At 44.8% G+C, this 8968-nt stretch overlaps 1 long non-coding RNA gene across 1 annotated transcript in view; it reads right to left on the bottom strand.

The window, feature by feature from the left end:
• Window positions 1–234: 234 nt before the first annotated feature.
• Window positions 235–8968, bottom strand: part of LOC122552119 — a 21490-nt gene continuing 12756 nt past the window's right edge. Inside the window, exons 2-3 of the long non-coding RNA XR_006312306.1 lie at window positions 1215–1344; window positions 235–686 (exon numbers count right to left, since the gene is read on the bottom strand). This is a non-coding gene — a long non-coding RNA (uncharacterized LOC122552119). The remainder of the gene's footprint in view (window positions 687–1214; window positions 1345–8968) is intronic.

Raw genomic sequence — 8968 nt, 5'->3', positions numbered from 1 at the left:
CTAAATGTTAAATAAAATCCATCAAACCATCCCTCACTGAAAACTGTTGTGGAAGTGCAATCGCCTGGAGAATCCCTGCCTTGCCTACTTCTTCCTACCCGGGCCCCATGGTTATGTACATACCTGGGAGATAGCAGCAGGAGGAGGCCTTTCAATCCTGCTCCACCATTCAATGGGAAGCAGCTGACCATCCAGCTCAGTCTCCTGTTCCTGCTGTGTTCCAATCCCCTTTGATGGTTTTATCTCGAAGAACTATATCTAAGCCCTCCTTTGGCTTCACTGCCTTTTGTTCCAGTGACGTTGCTGTGTTACTGTGTGGGTGTAGGCGGGAGTAATGTGATGGTGCTCTTCCTGGAGGATGCACTCAACCTCCCTCTTCATCCTGCAGTAACATCAATTGGGTTTCAGCAACTAGAGATAGAAACCGTTTCCAGGATATGGGCATCACTGACTCAGCCAGCATTTATTCCCCATTTCTCCTTACCCTTGAAAAGATGGTAGTAGGCTGCTGTCTTGTACCATTCACAGTCCATTTGGTGCAGATAGACCGACAATGCTGGGAGGGAGTGTTGCAGGATTTTGGCCGAGTGATTCTCTATCTTTGGTTCTTCAAATTCTGGTTAACTTTATGACGATCGGCACATGATGTTGAGATTTCAGTCTGCAAATCTTCACCATCTAGCACCCTGTATAAAGAAATATATACAGATTAGAAATTCAGAGCAGACAATTAATTCTCGTTTCTCTGGAATATGTTTCCTCTTTCTTCCCCCAAAGCTGTAACCCTCCAGCCCACTTACTCCCTCCCACCATTCTGACTCTGCTACCCCTAATGTACACCCTCCCCATTCTCACGGGAGTTGCTGATAAACCACCACTTCCCGTCCCTGGTTAGACTCTGCACCCTTTCTGGGTTCACTTCCTTTCCCATCAGTTGCTGCAAGTTAATAATGTAACAGCAGAATGAAACAAAAGGAAAAGGGAGGTGGCAGATCCTGGAAAGAAGAGGAACCTTCAGTCTGGGAGAATGGGTCAGATCCTTCTTTGTTTCCCATTGGTTGATTCCCACTATTACAATGAATTGGGGATGGAGAGTGGTCCTATATGGGTGTGGTGACACTTTGACCCCCCCCAACTGATCAATACTATAAGCAGATGCATTCTTCCTCCAGCCAATCACACAGTGTGAAATACTTTCCGCAAAGCATACTTACCCAAAACACATGCTCCAAAACCCGCCCACATTCTATACATGTATAGTGACGGGTTTCCCCACACACGTGTGGGCCCTGCTTCAGGGATTGTGGGAGTTGTAGTCCCCATGAAGCCACTGGAGCCCTGTCTCTGGAAAGAAAATGAAAAGTGTGGACTGGAGGGTGTTGTGTATAGGATCCCCATTCAGACACACAGAACATATGGACTGTCACTGGGTTTTACTGAGACATCTGCTTCCACAACCTGATTTTCTAACGTAAGGAATATATATTCAGCCAACTGGGGCATGGGGTGGTTAATAGGAGGAGATGATTTTAAGCAGAGGTGGCTCAATGGTTAGCATTGCTGACCCACAGCGTCAGGGACCTGGATTTGATTCCAACCTTAGGTGACTGTGTGGAGTTTACACGTTCTCCCCGTGTCTGTGCGAGTTTCCTCTGGGTGCTCCAGTTTCATTTCTCAGTCCAAAGATGTGCAGGTTAAGTGGATTGGCTATGCTAAATTCCCACAGTGTCCATGCCTGTGCAGGTTAATCCATTAACCATGGGAAATACAGGGAATTGGTGAGTCTGAATGGGATGCTCATTATCGGGTTGGTGTGGACTCCATGGACGAGTACTCTGTTTCTGCACTGTAGGGACTCTATTCTATTCTCATGAAGAAGAATGTACTTATCTCAATGTGCTGTGAATCTGTGGAATTCCCTATTCAAAATGCAGTGGATGCCAGGACAATGAGCAAATTTAATGCAGAGATACAGATGTTTAATTTGCAATGAGTCGAAGGGTGAGAGAGAGCAGGCGGGAAAATCCAGCTGAGACTGAGGTGAGCTCAGTCATCATGGTATTAAATGGTGGAGCTGGTTCGAAGGGCTACATTGCCTCTCCTGTGCCCAGTGCTTATCTTCTTACGGTAATAACTGGAAAGCTGAATCCAAAACTCACCACCTTCGCCAAAGGAGATTTTTGGAAAAAGCAGGATAGTCAGGTGGATTAGTGTTCCAAACTTAAACAGTGAGGAAGCATGTGGGAGATAATGATTTTGCAATTTTAAACTGAGGTGAGTTAAAAATCACACAGCAACAGGTTATAGTCCAACAAGTTTAATTGGATCATGATGAAGGAGCCACACTCCGAAAGCTAGTGTGCTTCCAATTAAACCTGTAGGACTATACCTGGCGATGTGTGATTTTTAAAATTTTGTACACCCCAGTCCAACATCGGCATCTCCAAATCATGTAAACTGAGGGGAGACAGTGATTTATGGTTTTAGACTTTGTAGTACATTCACACCGTACAGAATACTCTGTTGTGAATATCTATCCTATAATTTATCACAAAGCCAAGGTCTCTGACAATAAAAACCCAAACACCCAGGTAACATCGCCTCACCTCGTAATCTGATAAAAGACTTGTGTTAAGTCTGGTTGAATTTAGAATACAGAAGGAAAGCGGGAAGATTAAATCCAATCCCAAGATCCTGTGCTTAAACAAAGGAGACCTACAATAGGATGAGGCAGGAGTTGGCTAATGTAGACTGGAAGCAAAGACTTTAGGGTGGGACAGTTGACAGACAGTGGAGGAATATCAAAGAATTTTTCAAACTGCTCAGCAAAAGTATATATCAGTGAAAAGGGAGGACTGTAGGAAAAGGAGTAATCTGCCATGGGTGGCTAAGGAAATAAGGGAGTCTATCAAATTGAAATAGAAAACATACAAATTGGCAAAGACCAAGGAGAAACTAGGAGATTAGAAAAACTTTAAAGATCAACAGAAAGCTAGATAGGATTGGGGGAGAAAAGTGATTAGTAGCTATCCCCAGGGCCAGAATAGCAGTTTACACCGCTAGAGGGGAACCTATTATGTGGGGAACATATGGCCTCTGTAATTGTTGAAGCACTTAACTGTTACCATAGAGATAATCCTGATCAAGTTAAAACTCACAACACACTGCAAAAGCTTATAGTCCAACAGGTTTATTTGGAAGTACAACTTGGTGATGTGTGGTTTTTAACTTTGTCCACCACGCTCCAACACCAGTTCTTCCACATCAGAATCCTGACAGACAGCCCCACTGAAACTGAAGTGCCTGTCAGATACCTGACTGAGCCACAGGGGTGTGGGGGAGGGGTATTTCGTTTAACCACAAAGTGTTGAGCTGAACTCGACTTTTTAACTGCCGTTGCCATGGAGATAATACTGAGAGACAGCCTCCACTCAAAACCAAAAACCACAAAGGTATAAGAATGGGAGCTTTACATCGGACAGGCGGGGAGTTACCTGATGCTACCTGGAGGTGTTTTGCATGTACACTATCCAGGTAACTGCCATGTCTCATCAATAAAGACTCAAAGAAGACGTCTCAGAGTTCTGTGCCTAGTTATTCCTATCCAGCAGGGTTCAGGAATATGAGTACACAGCAGTCAGTCTTCACAGTGGAGGATACGAAGAACATGCCAGTAATTGATAAGGAGATTAAGGAAGGTGAGGACCAAGAAACAACCATCATCACAAAAGCGTTAGAGCTGGGCAAGCTAATGGAGCTAAAGGTGGACACGTCTCCTTGCTCAGACGAAATACATCCCAGGGTGCTACCAGAGATAGCAGGAGAAATAGTCAATATACTTGGAGTCAGAGCATCCTACAGCAGAGGCTGGCTCTTTGGCCCAAACTGGCCCATTCCGGCCAAAATATCCATCTATGCAAACCCGAATTCCATGCACTTGGCCAATATGCTTCTGACCCTTTCCTATCCATGTGTTTGTCCAAATGGTTTTTTTACATTTTGTTAATGTACCCACCTCAACCACTTCCACTGGCAGCTCAGTCCATATACATACCACCCTCTGTGTAAAACAGTTGCCCCTCAGGTTCCCTTTCATTCTTTCTTTAACTGATGCTTTCCAGTCCTTGATTCACTGGGCAAAAGACTGAGTGCATTCACTTTACCCATGCCTCTCATGGTCATATAGAGTTCGAGAAAAGATCCCCCCTTCTGTTTCCTCTGCTCTAAACAAACAAAATAAATCCTCGCTTGTCCAACCTCTTCCTATAACTCAGACCCCTGAGCGTGGGCAAAAATCCTTGTAAATTTCTTCTGCACTTTTTACAGTTTAATAACTGAAACCTACATTATATCCATCACATTTCCAGTATTTCCCCACGGCGCTGGAACCGACGTGACAACGCCAATGGATTACAATCCATGATCGATAATTAACTCCTTTACAACAATCCCGTTTTCATCGTTTGTTCCATGGTGCAGCTATCCTGGTCTCTTTCTGGTTGCTTGGTTAATTAAAACCTTGTCTTCATACAAAACAAATCTGTAGCTTAATTGTTCCTGGAAAATGTGCCATGTTTTTCAGACTTTTAAAAACAAACGAAATCTCTCTGCACAGTCATCACACTAACATGGACTTGACTGTGTCTCAGTATTTTTTTCCAGTCACAGTGATATTTGAAATATTCACCCACGGACAGAATACACACCTTTCGTTCCACATGAAAAAGCCAATGATATTTAGATCGGCACGGATCAAGTAACTATCAAAACTGAACATGAAATTCAATTTGAATTTCACTTCCGCAAATCCGCCATTTCAGTACCGTACAGAGAAAACAAGAAACCACCGTTAATACCGGATGGATCTTTATAAGACAATGATAGTATTAAATTGTAGTTTCCTTGTTGCCCCAAAGCTTTAAATCTCAGTCTCACAATTTCTCTCTCTTGTTAACTGAAGACCAAACCAATCTCCTCACTCCTTTCCTCCACACCCAGTTCTCACACTCTCTCTCCTCTCCTTGAATTCTCTCTCGTCTCCTTGAATTCAGTTACCTCGCTCCTTTCTGCAGACTAAGAACCAAATCAATGATTCTGACTCGGAGCCTCCCGAGTGTTGGTGAATCCTCCACCTAGGTCCCCGGGTTTCCTTCCTGGTTGGAACCGTATTGGGGAAAAATCAATCTGGAACATCTCATTTATATTCCCCACCTCCACCCTCTGATGAGAACCATACTGCACACACTGCTTCTTGCACACTCTGGCAAAATCATATCTGGTTGAACTAAAATGAACCAAATTCGAACTCTAATGGATGACCCATCCTTGCCCCTTTCCATAACAATCCTGAATCTTCACAAAAAGCGTTCTGATAACTTTCTGCAAAATGCTCCCCCAGTGATACTTTGACCACTCGTCAGGATACCAGGAGAGAGGCTATTCCCCGGGTCCTGTTCCCAGAGGAGGAAGGTAGGGAGCTGCCAATGATAGATTAATCCCACACACCCACAGCGTCCCTCCCTTGCACTGACCCGCCCTACACACACTGCGGCAATTGGCCAGCACTGCGCCCGTGCACTGGTTGCCCCTCCTACAGAGGTAAAAACAATGACTGCAGATGCTGGAAACCAGATTCTGGATCAGTGGTGCTGGAAGAGCACAACAATTCAGGCAGCATCCGAGGACAGTCCTCGGATTTTGCCTGTCCTCAGATGCTGCCTGAATTGCTGTGCTCTTCCAGCACCACTAATCCAGAATCCAGCGCCTCCTACAGAGCATGCTCCAGATCACACAGGAGCCTGGGTGATTGACAGCATCTGCTGCCCAATAGGATGCAGGGGGCGGGGCTGGAGGACTGGGTCAATGGGATTGTAAACAATGAATGAATGTGGAGGACACTGGGGGATGGACAGGTCAGTGAGGGACAGGAGCAGTGCAGCAGCAGGAGGGGATCCTGGGCAAACTGAGCAATGGGAGAAACTGACAGGAGAGAAACTACAGGAAGATTCAGTTTGGAGGCTCAGGCAGGGACAGTTGGGAGCTTGGGCATGTTTTCCAATCAGCCTCTTCAAAGATGCTGTGACTCAACTTTGAACCCAAACCTCATGGCTCAGAGGTAAGGACACTACCACCGTTTCCTGGTGAGATAGTGGAATGAAGGGAAGATTTTCTCAGTCTCACTCACATGGAAACTCCATGAGCTCCTCCCACTTACTATCTACGGTGGGGATGGAGGAGACAGAGCAGACGGAAGGGACTGTCTTTTAAAACGAACTAACCGGCATTGGTGATATTAACAAGATTCAAGACACAGTCACTAACACAAAGCTGGTGTACATGAACTTTATCCAGAATATTAACAGCTATAATTGGGTGACGCAGACCCCAATGTACAGAGTTAAGTCCTGGGTATTAATAACGGCTTTGTGTGTGAGAAATCACCTCTCATGAACATGAGTCAACTTTTTTGAAGAAGTAATAAAGAGGATTGATGAGGGCAAAGCGGTGGAAATGATCTACATGGACTTCAGTAAGGTGCTCAACAAGGTGTCCCATGGGAGACTGGTTAGCAAGGTTAGATCTCACAGAAGATAGAGAAAACTAGCCATTTGGATACAAAACTGGCTCAAAGGTAGAAGACAGAGGGTGGTGGTGGAAGGTTGCTTTTCGGGTTGGAGACCTGTGACCAGTGGAGTGCCACAAAGTATTGGTGCTGGATCCACTAATTTTCATCATTTATATAAATGATTTGGATGTGAATATAAAAAGTATTAGTAAGATGACACCAAAATTGGAGGTGTAGTGGACAGTGAAGAGGATTACCTCAGATTACAACAGGATCTTGATCAGAGGGTCGAATGTGCTGAGGACTGGCAGTTAGAGTTTAATTTAGATAAATGTGAGGTGCTTCATTTTGGAAAAGCAAATATTAGCAGGGTGTATACACTTAATGGTATAGTTCTCGGAAGTGTTCCTGAACAAAGAGACCTTGGAATGCAGGTTCACAGCTCCTTGAAAGCAATCGCAGGTAGATAGGATAGTGAAGAAGGTGTTTAGTATGCTTTCCTTTATTGGTCAGAGTACCAAGTACAGGAGTTGGGAGGTCATGTTGCGGCTCTACAGGACATTGGTTAGGTCACTCTTGGAATATTGTATGCAATTCTGGTCTCCTTCCTATCAAAACAATATTGTGAAACTTGAAAGTGGCCAGAATAGTATTACAAGCATGTTGCCAGGGTTGGAGTATTTGATCTACAGGGAATACACCGTTTTCCCTGGAGTGTCAGATGCTGATGGGTGACCTTATAGAGGTTTATAAGATCAGAAGGGGCATGGATAGGGTAAATACACAAGGTCTTTTCCCTGCGGTCGGGGTGGAGGCACGATGGGGTGTGGGAGACCGAGGCGGGGGGAGAAACCGACAGGCGAGGGATACAGTTATTTTATAGATCTGCAACACAACCCTGTTCCTGTTTTCTCTCTGTCCCCTTCAATCCCTCTGAAGAGCTCAGAACAAGTGCATAGTCCCTGGAAAGTAGAGCTTCAGGGTGACCAAGTGCTGAAGGTTGCATTTGGGACGCTGACCTTTATTGGTCTGTGCATTTATCAATAAATGGACCTGGGTTCAATTCCACTGTCCTTGATTCATGTCTGTGGTCAAAGACGTGCCTGTCTCTGACCCTGACTAGTGGATCCCCTGTCACTATAGTTCTGCCATTCTCCCTCCTCCCGTATGTGCAGCGGAGTTATCTGTGGTGTCATGAACCTGGCTGTTGCTGATTTCCCCTGAGAGTCCACCCCACCTGTTCCCAACCTTATAGATTCCCAAGCGGTGCACAATATCTGTTTGAGAAGGGGAATGATCACTGGGGAGTCCTGCACTTCCTTCCTGAGCCTTTTACTTGATCTGATGGTCACCCATTCCCTTTCTGCCTGTGTAACTCTCCCCTGCAGTGTGACTAACTCACTAACCGTGCTGTCCATAACATTCTCAGTATTGCTCCACAGTGAGTCCACTCTCAGCTATAGGTCTGAAAAACAGTTTCTCAGTAGCTGCAGATGGACACACTGCCTGCACACATAGCCGTCACGGACACTGGAAGCATCCCTTATGTCCCACATTGTGCAAGAGGAGCACACCATGGGTCTGAGGTCTCCTGTAACAACATCTCTCTACATTCATCTAGTTACTCCCATTAAGAGAATTTAAATGAGTGAGCAACCTTCCTTCACTTCAAACATGCCCATTATACTAAAAAAAATCTTTACTTAAGCTGATCTGTTGTACTTTTAAAAACTTAAATACTCCGCAATTAAATACTGACCAATTGGCTATTCCCATTGGGACTGTGAATTTCTGAATGGCCTGAAGTAAAACGGAGTTTCAGCTTCACCTTCTCCCTGTCTCACCTCACTCTGTTTACATCCAACTCCAAAACACTCTCATTGATCCAAGCAGCCCTCGCAGTGCAGCCCTGTCATTTTCAATGTCTGCTCACACCTACACTGCCCTCAGCCTCCTGTACTGTTCCAATGCATCTCAATGGGAGCTCAGGAAAGCATCTCATTTTTCAATTCAGCCCTTTGTATCCCCAGAGTCAACATGGACTTCAGCAGTTTCGGAATGAAAAGACAGTTGTCAGAATCTGGAACGTTCCACCTGAAATGGTGCTGGAATTTGAGTCCACAAGGAATTTCAATGAGAAGTTTGTAGGGAATTGGAAGTAGGGAGTTTACAGGTTAACATCATAAAGTGGATGATTGGGACTAAATCTGACAATACCTCCTTCCACAGCTACAGGGCCAAGAATTAAACACATACCCCAAGGGTGATCCAACCATAAACTTAAACATCGTTCTGCTTTTTGCTTGACAAAAAATAATGAAAATATTTTTCCCACAGACAGAACAGACAAACCTTTCTCCTTTCACAGTTAAATGCCAATGATATTCAGATCCTGATGACTCC

The sequence above is a fragment of the Chiloscyllium plagiosum genome, chromosome 8, assembly GCF_004010195.1.
Source record: "Chiloscyllium plagiosum isolate BGI_BamShark_2017 chromosome 8, ASM401019v2, whole genome shotgun sequence".
NCBI lineage: Eukaryota > Metazoa > Chordata > Chondrichthyes > Orectolobiformes > Hemiscylliidae > Chiloscyllium > Chiloscyllium plagiosum.
Note: the sequence above shows the minus strand (reverse complement) of the source record. Positions and strands in the feature narration are given on the sequence as shown.